Raw genomic sequence first — 16,907 nt, 5'->3', positions numbered from 1 at the left:
TTTTTGAGACAGAGTCTCACTTCGTTGCCAGGCGCCAGGCTGGAGTGCAGTGGCACAATCTTGGCTCACTGCAACCTCCGCCTCCCGGGTTCAAGCAATTCTCCTGCCTCAGCTTCCCAAGTAGCTAGTGTAAGGGTTATTGTCGAGTTTAAAATGAGGAAACTGAGGCTAGTACAAGAAAATTAAATGTCAATTTATTCAGCTCCCAGGTGAGGCTCTATGGTCCTGGGGAAAGGGGCCAGAGAAGTCAGGCTGACTTCCTGGAGCGTGGGGTTTTTATGGCTAGGAGGAATGAGCAACAGCTGGGTGCTCTGATTGGGTCCAGGGGAGTGAGATTGAGATGAGGTGGGCCGCTATTGGTTGGCGGGTTGTTGGGTGCTTTTCTGGTGCCAGGGTTGCATTAGTCAGAGCCTTCCAGGGGAGCCATGCAGCAGAGCTAGGTGCTGAATGCAGAGCCTGGTGCTGGGTGCAGAGGTGGGTGTGTCCGGCCTCCCGGAGAGGCAACTAGCCTTATGTTCAGACCCTTTTGATGACATAGGACGCCGCTTCTTTCTGGCTACTTCCTGCTGAATAGGGGCAGAGTGAGGGAGAAGGGTCAGTTGTCTGGTGCCTCGGTTGGGAGTTGGACATAGGGGTGAAGTAGCACCCGGTTTACAGCCACCCTGGAAATTTCCTTCATGCGGGCCTGTAAAAACTTGAGGAAAAAAGGGGCTAGCATTAACAGAAGACAAACTATGACCTGGCGAGACTGATGCATTTTGCTTCTTGCAGAGGTCCTCTTGGAGGTGACAGTGTTGATATTTTCTTCCACAAGGCCTGTTTCATTGATGTAATAGCAGCACTGCTCCTGAAGAAACAGACAGGTACCTCCCTTTTCTGCTGTCAGCAGGTCAAGGGCCTGTCAGTTCTGGAGAGTTACCTGGGCCAGTGACGTGATTTGTCGCTGGAGGGAGGCCAGGGAGGCGGCCGACGCTTCGATAGTCACGCGAAGCTTGTCCTTTAGTTGAGCGGCTGAGGGGACGCTGTAGCCTAGGGCACCACTACCCAGCCTGGCCACCGCCAGAGAGGATGCTAGAGAGAGACCAACGACCATTGGGAGGAAGACTGCTCATCTGTCTCGGTGATTAGGGGAGGGTGGAAGGAGGGATAGAAGTTCGGCCTGTCCGTATACCTCTAACTGCGGGACCAAGATGACAGGCACACAAGGGAAAGGGAAGGAGGCATTAATAACTTTAGTTAAGGTTCCATTACACCAGAAATATCCTCCTGGTGGTGCGTAGAGGGAAGATTTTACCTTTACTGTGGTGTTACAGCTGGGACTGGGGCTGCTGGCTGTCTCATAGCAGAGAGAGAAATTTTGAGGGTGTACTTGGAACAAGGGGATATCCGTTAAGATGGTGCCAGGTCCCGTAGGTGATTGTGACAGATTGAACCCGGACCTGAGGGGAACTGCAGCTAAGGGGGGGGGTTGCTGAGAGAGGCACATAAAAAGCAGTTGGTGATATTCATGGCTTTAGTTAAATTTAACATGTTGGCTCCCTGCTGTACTAGAGTCAACCAAGAGAAAGGTTGAGAGGTGCTATCTGAGGGTTTGAATTGGTTAGTTAGGGTGGCTTCATTTTGCAGGGTTGTATGGCTTACAGAACTGAGCCGTTCTATTGCTTCATGGACGATGCAGGAATAGGACCGGAATATTAGCCATGTTCCCTGAGGGTGGCTCCAGGTATAACCTTCATAGACTTTACTGGACACTTCTGCATCCCAACTGCTGTGCCAGGGGTCGCAGATGTTGGCTAAGGAACCATTGCTGAAGCGAGTGAGCATGCGATTGGGGCTGCTTGGAGGCTGTGGCTTATGAATAGCACAAGAGCTGTATGGGCACCCCCCCGTAGGTGGTGTTCCACCAATGACAGTAGTCCTTGGTTTGGTCATATAGAACACACAGCCCGTGCCGAAAGTGAAACCCATGATCGCGACTGAGTATGGCGCTTTTACTGTGTGGGATGAGGATGGAGACAGTAGGCTGACAGCCGTCTGTTTGGCAGTTTGCCTGTGCAAGATTATGGGTCCTGGTGGTGGGGCCCTCAGTCCAGGATTCCTGGATGTAGAAGTGCCAAACATATGACTTGGCCTCAAGAGGAGATATCAGAAGGACTGTCAGGAGGAGGCTCTGAGGGGTTACGGGGCGACGGGCCGGGGCCACAGGTGAGGCGGAGGCAAGTGGGGCCCAGGGGTTCGGATTTCCACTGATCATTTTGGGGGGCCAGTTTGAGGCGGGACACAGGGTACCATGGAGTGTGACCCAGGAGTTTGGCTGCTGTGGGGGTGGTTAGGATAACAATGTGGGGTCCCAACCACTTGGGCTGCAAAGATCCTGGTTTGAGCTCTCGGAAGAGAATGCTGTCGCCTTGTTGGAGAGGTGTCGCTGGGTGGGGGTCTTCTGGTCCTGGAACAACAGGGAGGGTGCGGTCCACGTGCTCCCTAAGCAGGTGGCAGAGAAGAAAGAGGAAGGAAAAGTAGGAAGCCAGTGGGGGTGGTTTTACAGGGAGATTGTGAGAAACCAGGAAAGGCCGGCCGTACAGCAATTCGAAGGGGCTAAGGCCCGTTGGCCCCCAGGGGGGGCCCGGACCTGGGCCAGGGCCAGGGCAAGAGGTAGGAGTGTGGGCCAAGAGAGTTTTACCTCAATAGCAAGTTTGGCCAAATGGTATTTGAGGATGCCGTGGGCCCGTTCAGCTTTACCTGATGACTGAGGATGGTAAGGGATGCGCATTTTCCGGGAGATGTTGAGGGACTTGGCAACTAGCTGGACTACTTGGGCCGTAAATGCTGGACCGTGTCCGACTGGATGGTGGCAGGTAGGCCGAAGCGAGGGATAATTTCTTGAGTAAGGAGGGAGGCCACCGTGTCTGCCATCTCCTGGGAGGTGGGGAAGGCTTCAATCCAACCTGAAAAGGTATCTACAAAAGTTAGGAGGTATCGGAGCTTTTGTGAGTGGGCAGATGAGTGAAGTCAATTTGCCAGTCTTGGGCCGGTAGGTTGCCATGCATTTGGTGAGTAGGAAACTGCGGCCTTAAGCCTCCCTGAGGCGAGACCTTAGAGCAAGTAATGCATGCCTTGTGTACCCGCTCAATTGTTTGTTGCAGACCTGGCGAGAAAAAGAGGGGCTGTACAAAGCGGCGTAACGCCTTAGGCCCTATATGTAAGGACTGGTGGATTTCAGCAGTAATTTTAGGGGCCTGTTCCTGGGGAAGGGCGATTCTGTTATTTAGGAAGATCCAGCCCTGATTAGATTCTGTTCCCCCCTTTAGTATAAGGGCCTGTTTTTCTGATGGTGAGTATACAGGCTGTGTGGCCATGGTAAGGAAGAGAACAAGGGTAGGAGTTAACTTGGCATTAAAGATCTTGCTGCTGTATCTGCCCGCGCATTGCACCGGGAGACGGCATCATGCTGGGCCCGGTGTCCTCGGCGGTGTATGACTGCAACTTCCCTGGGCAATGATAAGGCCTGTAAAAGGTTGGAGATTTGTGTAGCATTGATTATGGGGGTTGGGGTGAGGAGTTAAGACAGGGCGTGGCATCAGTTAGGAGTGGCAGTAGGAGGTGAGCGGATGATGGGCTTGAGTGTGGGGTGCCAGTGAGTTGGAGAGTGGCCCCCACAGTCTGGAGAATGTCTCGTCCTAAAAGGGGAACTGGGCATAAGGGTATGATTAAAAAGGAGTGGGAAAAGGGGTATCCCTCGAGGACACAGGCTAAAGGGTGGGTTTGATTAGGACAGGAAGGCTTGCCATCAATTCCCATGACTGAAACCTGGGAAGGTGTGCTAGGTGCTGAGCAGGAAGGCAATATAGAGTAGGTAGCCCCCATGTCCACTAAGAAGGAAATGGACTTACCCGCTACCTGCAGCGCGACCCTGGGCTCAGCAAGGGTGATGCGGGTCTTCGAGTCCGGGCTGCATCCGTTGTCTAGAAAGCCGAGAAGTTCAAGCGATGGGATTGCTTCCTGCGGACTGGCCTGTCCTCCACATAGAGGTGCGGGGGGGTGGGCCTGTAGTCCGGGACAGGCAATCACTGTGTGTGTCAATGTCCAAGCTGCTTGCAGTCTAGGCAGGGCTTGTTAGGTGGTCGGGGACATGGACACTGACATGCCCAGTGTGCCTCCTGACCGCACTTGAAACTGGGCCCAGGCGGAATGCCTCCGGAGTTCTTGGTGGGTTTTGATGGACCCCCTTCACCAGGCACCTGGTGAGCTGCTGGCCTCAGAGCTGCCACAAGAGCTTGGGTTTGGAGGCTTACCTTTTGCTGTAGATGGGCCTGGCGGGTGGCCTCAGCCTTTTACTCTAGGCCATTCAAAACTTTAAATGCCATGTTTACCAGGTCTCATATGGGAGTTTGGGGGCCCTCCTCAGCCTTTTTAAGTTTCTTTCTAATGTCAGCTGCTGACTGAGAGATGAAATGGGTGGCTAGAACTGTAGCCTCCGGTAAAGAGGCCGGGTCCAGCCGGGTATGAAGGATCATAGCATTAGTTAATCGGTCAAGGAAGGCAGCTGGGTTTTCAGTAGGACCCTGAGTTATTTCCCTTAACTTATCATAATTAACTACCTTTTGGGCTGTGCTTTGCATGCCCGCTAGGAGGCACTGTAGCATTTGGTCTCGGCGGCGGCCATCTTGACCAGTTTGATAGTTCCATTTAGGGTCGGCCTTGGGAACAGCTGCCACACCTACTGGCATTTGATTGTGAGATGTACCTGATCAGCGTGTGCCCGGGCCGCCGTAAGGATGCGGTCACGCTCATCTGGAGTAATGGTGGAGGACAGGATAACATAGGTATCATGCCAGGTAAGGTCGTAAGCCTGGGCGAGGTAGCGAAATTCTTCGGTATAAGCAGTAGGATTGGTGGAAAATGACCCTAGGCGTTTCTCAGTGGTTGATAGATCAGAGAGGGAGAAGGGAACATGCACTCGGACAACGCCTTCCACTCCACCGACCTCGAGAAGGGGGCAAAGGAGGGAGGTTTCATCATTAGGAGCACAGCATGAGTGAGTGTGAGCACTAACAGGAGAGGCTAGGTTGGGACCAGGAAGAGGAGGAGCTGGAGGGGGTTGAGGCTCCACATAGGGCAGAGGATTAGTGGGTCGGGCGGGTGGAAAGGAGAGTTCTTCAGGTGGGTCGGGGTCAGACAAGGAGGAGGAGGATGGTGGAGGGGCCGAGGGTGGTGAGGGAGTTTCCTTGGCCAGGAGAACCTGAGCGGTGGTGCAAGAGGAGCAGAGGGTGGGGCGGGAGCGAAGATACCAGAAGGCCTGAACGTAGGGGACCTCCGACCATTTACCATTTCTTTGACAGAAATTGTCTAAATCGGTTAGAATGCCAAGATTGAAAGTTCCCTCCAGTGGCCACTTGGGCTGGTTGTCCAGAGGATATTGGGGCCAGGCCCCGGTGGAGAGGAATAGCAGCTTTTTCTTTTTTATGGAGAGTCCCAGCTTGGGTAAATTTTGGACTAGACATCCCAATGGCGACTTGGGGTCTAGGCGGGACTCCTAATTACCCATAGTTCCCTCTCTGTTGTGGGATAGTCAGGAGGGAGGAATGGCGTCCCGGACCTCAACACCCGGCTACTGGAGGTTACGGGGAAGGACAGGAGTATAGGGACGTCTCCACAATATTCCTGTCTTTCAGAAGGGCAAACAGGGGCACTGGGACGTCTCTGCGAGGCCCACAGCTTGAGACGGGAAGGAGTCCTTGACCGGCCACGATTATGGGCAGGGTCTCCTCGGATCAGAGCAAACAGAGGATGGGGTTATGGGCAATAGGAGTCTTATCGAGTGATGGCTGCAGACGATCGGAGGGGCAGCGGTTCCCTGGTTCGGCTTATGGTAGAGGAGTCAGTTTCCCCCAGGAGGGGTCTTGAACATCTCCCGGGTTTCGGCACCACTTGTAAGGGTTATTGCCAAGTTTAAAATGAGGAAACTGAGGCCAGTATAAGAAAATTAAATGCCAATTTATTCAGCTCCCTGTTGAGGTTCTATGGTCCCAGGGAAAATGGCCAGAGAAGTCCCGCTGACTTCCTGGGGCGTGGGGTTTTTATGGCTAGGAGGAATGAGCAACAGCTGGGTGTTCTGATTGGGTCCAGGGGAGTGGGATTGAGGCGGGGCGGGCCGCTATTCTTTGGCGGGTTGTTGGGAGGGTTTTCCGGTGCGAGAGCTGGCCAGGGTTGCATTAGCTGGAGCCTTCCAGGGGAGCCATGCGGCAGAGCTAGGTGCCAAGTGCAGAGCCTGGTGCCGGGTGCAGAGGTGGGTGTGTCCGGCCTCCTGGCGAGGCAACCGGCCTTACAGCTAGGACTACAGGCACGCGCCACCATGCCCAGCTAATTTTTGTATTTTTAGTAGAGAGGGGGTTTCACCATGTTGGCCAGGATGGTCTCAATCTCTTGACCTTGTGATCCGCCCGCCTCGGCCTCCCAAAGTGCTGGGATTACAGGTGTGAGCCACCGTGCCCGGCTTGTATGCGTGTTTAATGTAGCCGTTGAATTTCTATTGTGTTGTTTGTTCCTTCACTTGTTCCCATATGGGATATTAAGGTTTTTGTTATTAAAACGAATGCTGGGCCAGGTGTGGTGACTCATGCCTGTAATCCCAGCACTTTGGGAGCCTGAGGCAAGCAGATCATCTGAGATCAGGAGTTGGAGACCAGCCTGGCCAAGATGGTGAAACCCTGTCTGTACTAAAAATACAAAAATTGGCCAGGCTCGGTGGCTCACGCCTGTAATCCCAGCACTCTGGGAGGCTGAGGCGGGCGGATCTTGAGGTCAAGAGATCGAGACTATGGTGAAACCTTGTCTCTGCTAAAAAAAAAAAATACAAAAATTAGCTGGGCATGGTGGCGCATGCCTGTGGTCCCAGCTACTCGGGAGGCTGAGGCAGGAGAATTGCTTGAATCCCGGTAGGCGGAGGTTGCGGTGAGCCGAGATCGCGCCACTGCACTCCAGCCTGGCCTCTGGCAACAGAGCAAGACTCTGTCTCCAAAAAAAAAAAAAAAACAGGCCGGGCAAGGTGGCTCAAGCCTGTAATCCCAGCACTTTGGGAGGCCGAGGTGGGTGGATCACACGGTCAAGAGCTCGAGACCATCCTGGTCAACATGGTGAAACCCTGTCTCTACTAAAAATACAAAAAACATTAGCTGGGCATGGTGGCGCATGCCTGTAATCCCAGCTACTCAGGAGGCTGAGGCAGGAGAATAGCCTGAACCCGGGGGGCGGAGGTTGCGGTGAGCCGAGATCGCGCCATTGCACTCCAGCCTGGGTAACAAGAGCGAAACTCCGTCTCAAAAAAAAAAAAAAAAAAAAAATTATCCAGGCTTGGTGGTGAGCACCTGTAGTCTCAGCTACTTGGGAGGCTGAGGCAGGGAGAATGGCTTGAATCTGGGAGGCGGAAGTTGTAGTGAGCCAAGATTGCGCCATTGCACTCTAGCCTGGGCAACAGAGCAAGACTCCATCTCAAAACAACAACAACAACAACAACAACAACAACAAAAAACCAATGCCATAGTAAATACCTCCTCCTCATTTGTGCATTTATTATATGGGATACAGTTCTAAAATTGAGACTCTATGTCAAAGGGCCCCCATTCTCCCCATTCTCTCCATGAGTAGTGAGTGTAGCTTTAATTCCAAGGGGCTGGCAGGAGTGAGTGCAGCTACCCCCCTGCAGCAGAGCCCTCCATGCTTACCCAACCCCCTCCATCTGGGAAAAAATAGAGCCTCTTTCCTATCACCTGCTAACCTTACCTAGGTTCAGAAGTTTTACTAATGGCTGACAATTAGTACTTCGCTGCAATTAGACTGATGTTCAGAAAGTTTTAATAATGCCTGGAACACTTATGTGGTATATAAAAATTTGCATCAATATGACCACAGCAAGGAGAAAATTGCATGCACTAAATGGGAGGAAGCCATCAAAAGGCAGTATTTATCATTGCCTTTGGTGGCACAAATATGAGTGATTATTTTCTCCTCTGCATTTTTCTGTATACTAAAAGGGTTGGGGCCAGGTGCAGTGGCTCATGCCTGTAATCTCAGCACTTTGAGAGGCTCAGGTAGGTGGATTACTTGAGCCCAGGAGTTTGAGACCAGCTTAGCAGTATGGCAAAACCCTGTCTCTACAAAAGATACAAAAATTAGTTGGGTGTGGTGGTGCATGCCTGTAGTCCCAGCCACTTGGCAGGCTGAAGAGGGAGGACCTCAAGCCCAAGAGGTTGAGGATGCAGTGAGCAGAGATTGTGCCACTGCACTCCAGCCTGGGGAACAGAAAGGTTGATGGGCAACTTTATAATGGAGGTCACAGGTCACTCTTGGTTTCACTAAGAATGGGACAAGCTGACATTAGGTGCTTTCTGGTGGCATGTGATGTGAAGTACTTAGTACTACCTCTGAAATGTTCTTCTCCAAAAGAAAAGTTAAACTTGAATCTAATCAAGCCTTTAGATCTAACTTCCAGTTCTCAGGAAATTCAGAGGATAAAGGAATAAGTTGAAAGCCATCACAAAGGCACAAACAGGCCAATCTGGCCTATGGGACATTCCACAGGACAACTGGCCTTGTTTCTTCAACAAGACAGTAGTTTGAAGGAGGATGAGGAGAGGATGGATGCTCTGAGTTAAGAGACATCATCAAATACCATCTGTAGACCTTGACAATATCCAGATTCAAACTGACTGTAAAAAGATATGCCAGGAACACTTGGGAAAATTTGAAAATGGACTAGATGTTAGAGAAAGCCAAAGAATGTTCTTTTCTTTCTTTCTTTTTTTTTTTTTTTTTTTTTTAAGGTAGAGTTTTGCCCTGTTGCCCAGGCTAGAATGCAATGGTGAGATCTCGGCTCACCACAACTTCTGCCTCCCAGGTTCAAGCGATTCTCCTGCCTCAGCTTCCCAAGTAGCTGGGACTACAGGCATGCGCCACCATGTACGGCTAACTTTTGTATTTTTAGTAGAGACAGGGTTTCACTATGTTGGCCAGGCTGGTCTCAAACTCCTGACCTTGTGATCCACCTGCCTCAGCCTCCCAAAGTGCTGGGGTTACAGGTGAGAGCCACTGCACCTGGCCAAGAATTTATTTTCTTAAGGGGTGACACTGGCACTGTGGTTCTGAAGAAGATATCCATGTATTACAGATGTATAATGAAATATGTAGGGTTGAAAAGATGTGAGGTCTGGAGTTTAAAACAACAAATCAAAATGAACACATTAGGCAAATGGGACAAATGTTTGACAATTGCTCATTCTGGGAGGTGGAAATATGAGGATTCATTATATGTTCCCTCTAAAATGTTATTTTATAGTATTTTCATGACAAAAATTTAAAAGTAATACAGTAGGTGGTTATGTTGTAAAGATTACAGATAGCAAATGGGTATCTTGGGATAAAATTTCCAGAGATGCCACCATACATGATGTAAAAATTGCTTATTCTCAAATAGCTCAGATAGAGGAGCTTAAACAGCCTCAGCAGTGAAAATAAAAGGGATATGAAAAGAGCACTTTGGATCAAATAGTTTCAAAAAACGAGAGAGTGACAAAGCTGCGTTTCTAAACTAGTCTATAATGTGCTATATCATTTTATGTAATGTCACTTTCCATATGAAAGTGTATTAAAATTAACAATTTAGGCCTGGCACAGTTCCTCATGCCTGTAATCCCAGCACTCTGGGAGGCCGAGATGGGCAGATCACCTGAGATGGAGAGTTTGAGACCAGCCTGACCAACATGGAGAAACCCTGTCTCTACTAAAAATACAAAACTAGCTGGGTGTGGTGGCACATGCTATAATCCCAGCTACTCGGGAGACTGAGGCATGAGAATCACTTGAACCTAGGAAATGGAAGTTGCAGTGAGCCAAGATCGGGCAACTGCACTCCAGCCTGGATGACAGAGTGAGACCCTGTCTCAAAAGAAAAAAAATTCTTAATCCAATACTCATATAGTCTTCAACAAAATATTATTTAGTTGTGCTTCTTTTTTGAGTGTTGTAACTCTTTTCAAATTTCCCTGGTGATATGGTTTGGCTGTGTCCCCACCCAAATCTCATCTTGAATTCCCATGTGTTGTGGGAGGGGCCAGGTGGGAGGTAACTGAATCATGCAGGCAGGTCTTTCCTGTGCTGTTCTCATGATAGTGAATAAGTCTCATGAGATCTGATGGTTTTAAAAAGGGAAGTTTCCTGGCATAAGCGCTCTTCTCTTTCCGCCACCATGTAAGAAGTGTCTTTCACCTTCCACCATGATTGTGAGGCCTACCTAGCCACATGGAACTGTACATTAAACCTCTTTCTTTTGTAAATTACCCAGTATGTCTTTATCACCAGTGTGAAAGTGGACTAATACACCTGGTCTACTGGGTTTGAGACAGCCTGTCTTTGAGTTAATTGAATTGAGGGGAGAAGAATCTGGACCCTAAGTTCTCCTTGATACCAGAAGTCAAGAGGCCCTGGGAGCCAATTTCATAATTAGCCTTAAATGAGTGCAACCAATCAGCACCCTGGACAGATCAAGTCATTTCAAGTATTCTACCTTCCCTTTCCCTGAGGTCAAAATAATTTCTCCTTTTTCCTAGCCTCAGGATTTTGCAGCCTTGTTCCAGGTCCTTACCTGTTCAATCAATCCTAACACCATGGCCTCCCAAAGTGTTAGGATTATAGGTGTCAACCACTGTGCTGACCACATTTTATCAGTTTTAAAACACACACACATATATATGATAAATATAAAAATAAATTTTAAAATAGAAAACCCTTTAAAAGGTTTTGTTCTAGTTTTCTTTGACAGGAAGAGGATTTTATATTGTGCAAATGTTACTATGATTTAGCTTAGATAATAAATCAATTCATTTCAGGTTAAATATGAGATTTTTTAAATCCCTATTAATATCAAGAATGAAAAGGGATAATCACAAAAGATCCTACAGGCATTAAAAGAAGTTCAACTTAACAACAAACTTGACAATTTGAATTTGAGTGGGCACACTCTTCCAAAAAAAACCCAAAAACTTACCAAAACTGGCAGAAGAAAAGGTAAAATCTTGTTCTGTTGGTTCTGCTGGTTGTGGATTTTCCCTAAGGTGGAAGCCAAGGAATTTATACTAGGTCTGGGCTTGGGTGGTTGGGCCTGCCTTCTCCACCCAATCCTGGACAAAGGTCCCAGTTCTCATTGCCACCCCTTCACCATAAATGGCAGAGAGAAAATAGTAGAAATAACGTATTTCCAACAGCATCCTGAGAAGAGTTGTTTTTTTTTTTTAATAGCCCAACCTGGCCTCTTTCAATTAAAAAAAAAAAAATCAGAGTCAGGGGAATAAACAGGAACATTACCAAGGCCTGGATCTCTCCCAGGGAGTGTTTCAGTGGGTATGTCAAAATCTCAGCAAAATTTCTGGGCTGCAGAAATGTTTTTCTGAGCTCAGGGGGGAGGAATTTGATGACAGTGGATTATGGATTATTCCCCTAAGTTAACTCAGTCAGAAGAATGATCACCCAGAAATTACTCTTCCTGTTATAGGAAGCTGAGCCAGCTCCTAACTGGTTTAGATGGCGGTCCTCACCAAACCTGGCCTGACCCATTACCACAGCCTTTGCCCTGCTCCTCCTTTTGTCAAGCATTCCTGTCTCCCCATCACTGTAGGCAAGAGTGCCACCTCCAGCATATGGTGATAATTGGAATGGATAGGCCGGAAGTGCACTTTCATACATAGTCACAGTAAGGTAAACACTGAGTGTTGTTGTTTTGTGGGGTTTTTTTTTTTTTTTTTTTTTTTTTGAGACAGAGTTTTGCTCTTGTTGCACAGGCTGGAGTGCAATGGCATCAACTTGGCTCACTGCAACCTCCACCTCCCAGCTTCAAGCGATTCTCCTGCCTCAGCCTCCCAAGTAGCTGGGATTACAGGCACCTGCCACCACGCCTGCTAATTTTTTGTATTTTTAGCAGAGACGGGGTTTCATCATTTTGGCCAGGCTGGTCTTGAACTCCTGACCTCAGGTGATCCACCCGCCTTGGACTCCCAAAGCGCTGGGATTACAGGCATGAGCCACTGGCCCTGCGTGTTGTTTTAACCAAAAATTATCATATAATTATATGGAGAAGATAAATGGGGAGGAAGCAAGTGTATGGCCAGTGTCAGAGTGCTAGCTCCTCAGCTTCCTTAATAGATCAATTATTAATAATATTGCTTAAAACTGATAAATCAAGACATTCATATCAGAAGAAGCATGATATTCCTATATAGGGAGGAAATACCAGAAAAAAATAGCTGAAAGCGTTTGGGATGAATGAAAAAGGGGCTGAGAAACAATGAAGCAAAGAACCATTGTTTTTTGTAATAAGGACTTTATACACTTAAAAATCTTATTTTTAATTAATAGAGAGTGGTCTTGCTGTGTTGCCCAGGCTGGTCTGAAACTCCTGGCTTCAATCAGTTCTGACACCTTGGCCCCCCAAAGTGTTAGGATTACAGACCACTGTGCCCGGTCACATTTTATAAGCTTTAAAACACACACACATATATGAGAAATGCAAAAATAAAATAGAAAATAGAAAACCCTTAAAAGGTTTTGTTTTAGTTTTCTTTGACAGGAAGAGGATTTTATATTGTACAAATGTACTATGATTTAGATTATATAATAAATCAATTCATTTCAGGTTAACTGTGAGATTTTAAAAATCCCTATTAATATCAAGAATGAAAAGGAATCATCACAAAAGATCCTACAGGCATTAAAAGAAGTTCAACTTAACAACAAAGTTGACAATTTGAATTTGAGTGGGCACACTCTTCCAAATAAAAACCAAAACTTATGAAAACTGGCAGAAGAAAACGTAAAAGCCTTGAATAGTTCAGTATCTGTTAAAGAATTGTCTCTGTTATTCAAAGCGTTTCCTCAAATAAAGGCCAGATCGATTTATCAGTGAATATTTTATTGCTTTCTTTTCTTTTTTTATCGAGACAAGGTCTCACTGTGTTGCCCAGGCTGGTCTCCAGCTCCTGGTTTCAAGTCATCCTCCCACCTCAGCCTCCCGAAGTGCTAGGATTACAGGCCTGAGCCACCGTGCCCTGCCTATCAGAGAATATTTTCAAACATTTAAGAAGGAAGTATCAGCAATATAGTCAGAGTCTTCAAGGAAACAGAAAAAGAGGGAACTCCTCCCAACTCTTTTATGAGGGCAGGAAAACGTTTACAGAAAAATCTAGTATTACAAGAAAGAAAAATTAGTGTCTAATTTCTTTCATGAGCATAGATGCAAAATCCACGTAAATTATTAGAAAATTGATTCCAGTGATACATAAAGGGATAATACCTCATGACCAAGTGGGTTTATTCAAGAAATGCAAAGGTATTTAAAAATAAAATATCCTTGTGGGCCCGCGCCGCTCCGGGTACAGGCAACCGAGGCTGCAGCTCTGCCCGGCACTCCTGCTTGGGCATCTCTGGTCCTGGGGCTCCACCCCGCGGCCACTGGGCTTGCTGCACCCAAGCCAGTCTGTTGGGCGGGCAGACTTTGTCCCCGCTGCTCCTGGGAGGCTGGCGTCCACACCAGCCTGCCTGCAGGCACCTCGGGGCCCACGTGTCCCTCGTCGACATCCCATCCCAGGGCCACCCCATGTTGGTGCCAGGTGTGGTCCCTGGGGGCAGGCACCCATTTCTGCCCCCTCAACCTGCATTTTTGCCAGCCTGGAACTTCCTGCCCTTCCAGAACTTTCTGCTCCCTTGTAGGTAGAGATGTCTCTCCTGTGTGTGAGCTTCCACGGCCTGAGCCTCCTTAACTGGGGAGGAGGATCAGTCACCTGACAGACATAGGGCGCTCGGTTGTCTCAGGAACTGATGGTGAGGGGACCAGAGAGATGAGGGGTGCTGCCTGCTCCCCTTTGACCAATGCCAGAGCCCCAACCTTTTTGGGGAGATGCTTTTCAACCTCGTATGTTTGGCAAAATTCTCAGGTAAGTGCCTCAAAAGTCTTAAGGCACCAACTGGTATCTGCAGGTTCACACGCTAAACTCTGCTTCTGTGTCTCAGGGGGAATTGCTGCTGCCTTGGGAAGACCCCCAGGTGTGGGAGCGGCAGAGCTGCTGGTGACCCTGGCCCAGGTCATCTGAAGCCACTCTTGTCCTGTACTCCACAGCTAGAACAACCTTCAGTCTTCCTCTTTCCTAGGACAAACAAGATACCAGTGAAGGGGTAAGGCCAACAGCATCACCCCCATGCTACAGAGGAGGAAACTGAGGCTCAGGAGGTAAAGGGAATAAATGGCAGAGGCAGGGCCAGAACTCAGGACTCCTGGCTCTTGGTCCAGGGCTCTTCCCCGCCCAGGCTGCATGGCAGGTGGTGGGAGGTGAGTGTGTGGGCCTCTGAGGGCTGCAGCCCACTAGGTCCAGCTCAGAGGAGAGCAGCTGTCTTGGGCCTGTAACATCTTGCTAAAGGGAGAAGAGAGTGAAGGCCAGTGTGACCTGCCTTCTGCATCTCTCACCAGGGGTCCTAGGTGAGATGGCTTCCTGCAGAAGCCAAGGTTTCTCTGCTAAACTAACACTGGATTAATAGCTCCCTTCCTTCTTGTCTTCATTCTCATCCCTCCCAGGAGGGCACCATGGGCACCCCCTCCTTCAAACCATGTGCATGTGCGCACACACACACACACACTTCAGCCAATGCTGGCATACATAACTAAATGCAGAGTTCCTATCCCAGTGTGTGGTGGGCTCTGGGATGACAGGAGCAGGTGAGGATTTAGTGGAAACTTAGGGAAAAGTCCCTTTTATGAGAGCTCTGGAGGAGAGGTATCCTGGATCAGCTGTCCTTGAGAGGGATGTTACCTGGAAGTGAAGCAGCACTAGCAAAGGGGGCCTGACCTCCTTCCCCCAGACCATCTGGGCAGCTTCTGGGAGAGGCTAGGGACACCTGGGTCTCCCAGAAGATGAAGATGGGCAGGCGGGGATGGCCGGAGTCCATGGGAATACAGCTGCAACTGTGTCTGCTGCTGCCATTGATCACTGCTGGGCAGCCAGGGCCACATCCTTGGAGGCCTGATACTCTGCACAGCTGGTGGTGAGCCACCTGTCCCGTGGGGCTTGGGATAAGACTAAATTCTTTCAAGAGCCCGGGGTGCCCTCTTGAGGATGCCTGGAGAATCTCACCATCTTTGTCCTAGACAGACTGTGGCTGGCTCTCAGACTTTTCTCTCCTTTCTCCTCCTTCCCTGACCCTTCCAATCTCTTCTTCACCCACACCCCTTCCAGAGCCCAGCCCACCCACCTACCCTTCTCCAGACAGACACTACATTTTGAGGGACCTCTCATATTAGGGGTCAGCAAGGCCCCAGCACCCCCAGGGACCTGGCATCCTGGGGGATAGTGCCCATGGTTTGGACTTGTCCATCAAAGCCACCCCTCCACATACCTTGGGACCTGGAAGCATCTTTCAGCAACATTATGGCATGTGTTTATGAGGCGTGGGCCACGTGATGTGACTCACGCCTGTGATCCCAGCACTTTAGAGACCAAGCTGGAAAGTTGCTTGATCCCAGGAGTTTGAGACCAGACTTGGCAACATAGTGAAACTCTTTCTTTACTAAAAATTAAAACAAACAAACAAAAAACCAGCCAGGTGCAGTGTTGTGTGCCTGTAGTCCCAGCTAATTGGGAGGCTGAGGCAGAAAGATTACTGGAGCCCAGGTGTTCCAGGTTGCAATGAGCTACGATCGTGCCACTGCACTCCAGCCTGGGTGAGATCCTATCTCTAAAAAAAAAAGAGAGACATGAGTAGCACTCTAGAACCCCCACCGGTAGAGCCAAGCTCTCCCAGACCCTGGAAGCACCTGCCTGGGTCCCACACAGAGCTGACTCTGGCCTGTCAAGACCTTGATAGCTCTCAGTGTTCCCTTCTGATGATGATGGCTCTTAGGGCACAGATGAGCAGAAAATGAAGGGGTGTGTGGCAAGAATCAGGAAGACCAGTCCCTGATCCACCACATAAGACCAGGTAATCTGGTTAAGTGTCTGTACCAGAAATGGGTCATTGGGTGAGCAAGACCTGGACCAGGCCAGCCTGTGAAGGTCTTTCTGATGTCTATACTGTTTCCCTGATCACCTTAAGGGAAACAGAAGTGGGTCCTAGGAGGAGAGTGCTAAGCCTCTCCTCCTTTGCTACCCCTGCTAGAACTAGAGGGTCTCTTAAAGGGGGAATCACTTATAAAAATGTGTCCTTTGCAGTAAGGAGGCACCATTAAACTAATGATCCAATGGCAAAGTCCCTCGAGCATTCCCTAAAGGGGCTGGACATGGCCGGGCAAAGTAATCCGGGATCTTTAAGGTGCCTGTGTCAGAACTGGGGCTAGGCTAGTGCAGCCAGAATAGGAGAGCTGTGCACCCTCGAAGCGGCAGACCAGAGCCAGTGGAATTGAAGTCGGATGTAAGATCCCTGCATCCTCAGCAGATGTTGGTCAGGGGCTGTGGGTTCCCCCACCACTGTCCCCACTGCCTTCATTCTCCCCAAAGTAGAGAGGGTGGACTCCCCTGCACACATCCTCATGGGCTGCATGCCATCTGGGTGAAGCTGGGAGGCACAGTGCTGGCCCAGCAGCCTCCTCCTGCCCTGAACACCCACTCCACCTTAACCTTACGGAGCCAATGTGAATGCCTGGGCCTCTCCCCTGGTTCAGCACTCTTTCCCCTCTCCAGTTTATTATGCATACACACACCCTTTTTTCAGAAGATGCAGGGAATTGGGGGTTTTGTGTATTTTTGACTTTTTTTTTTGAGAGAGTTTCACTCCTGTTGCCCAGGTCATAGTGCAGTGGCACGATCTCAGCTCACTGCAACCTCTGCCTCCCGGGTTCAAGCCATTCTTCTGCCCCAGCCTCCCGAGTAGCTGGGATT

Source organism: Cebus imitator, unplaced genomic scaffold (genome assembly GCF_001604975.1).
Source record: "Cebus imitator isolate Cc_AM_T3 unplaced genomic scaffold, Cebus_imitator-1.0 Scaffold228, whole genome shotgun sequence".
NCBI lineage: Eukaryota > Metazoa > Chordata > Mammalia > Primates > Cebidae > Cebus > Cebus imitator.
This window is presented reverse-complemented; position numbering follows the sequence as displayed.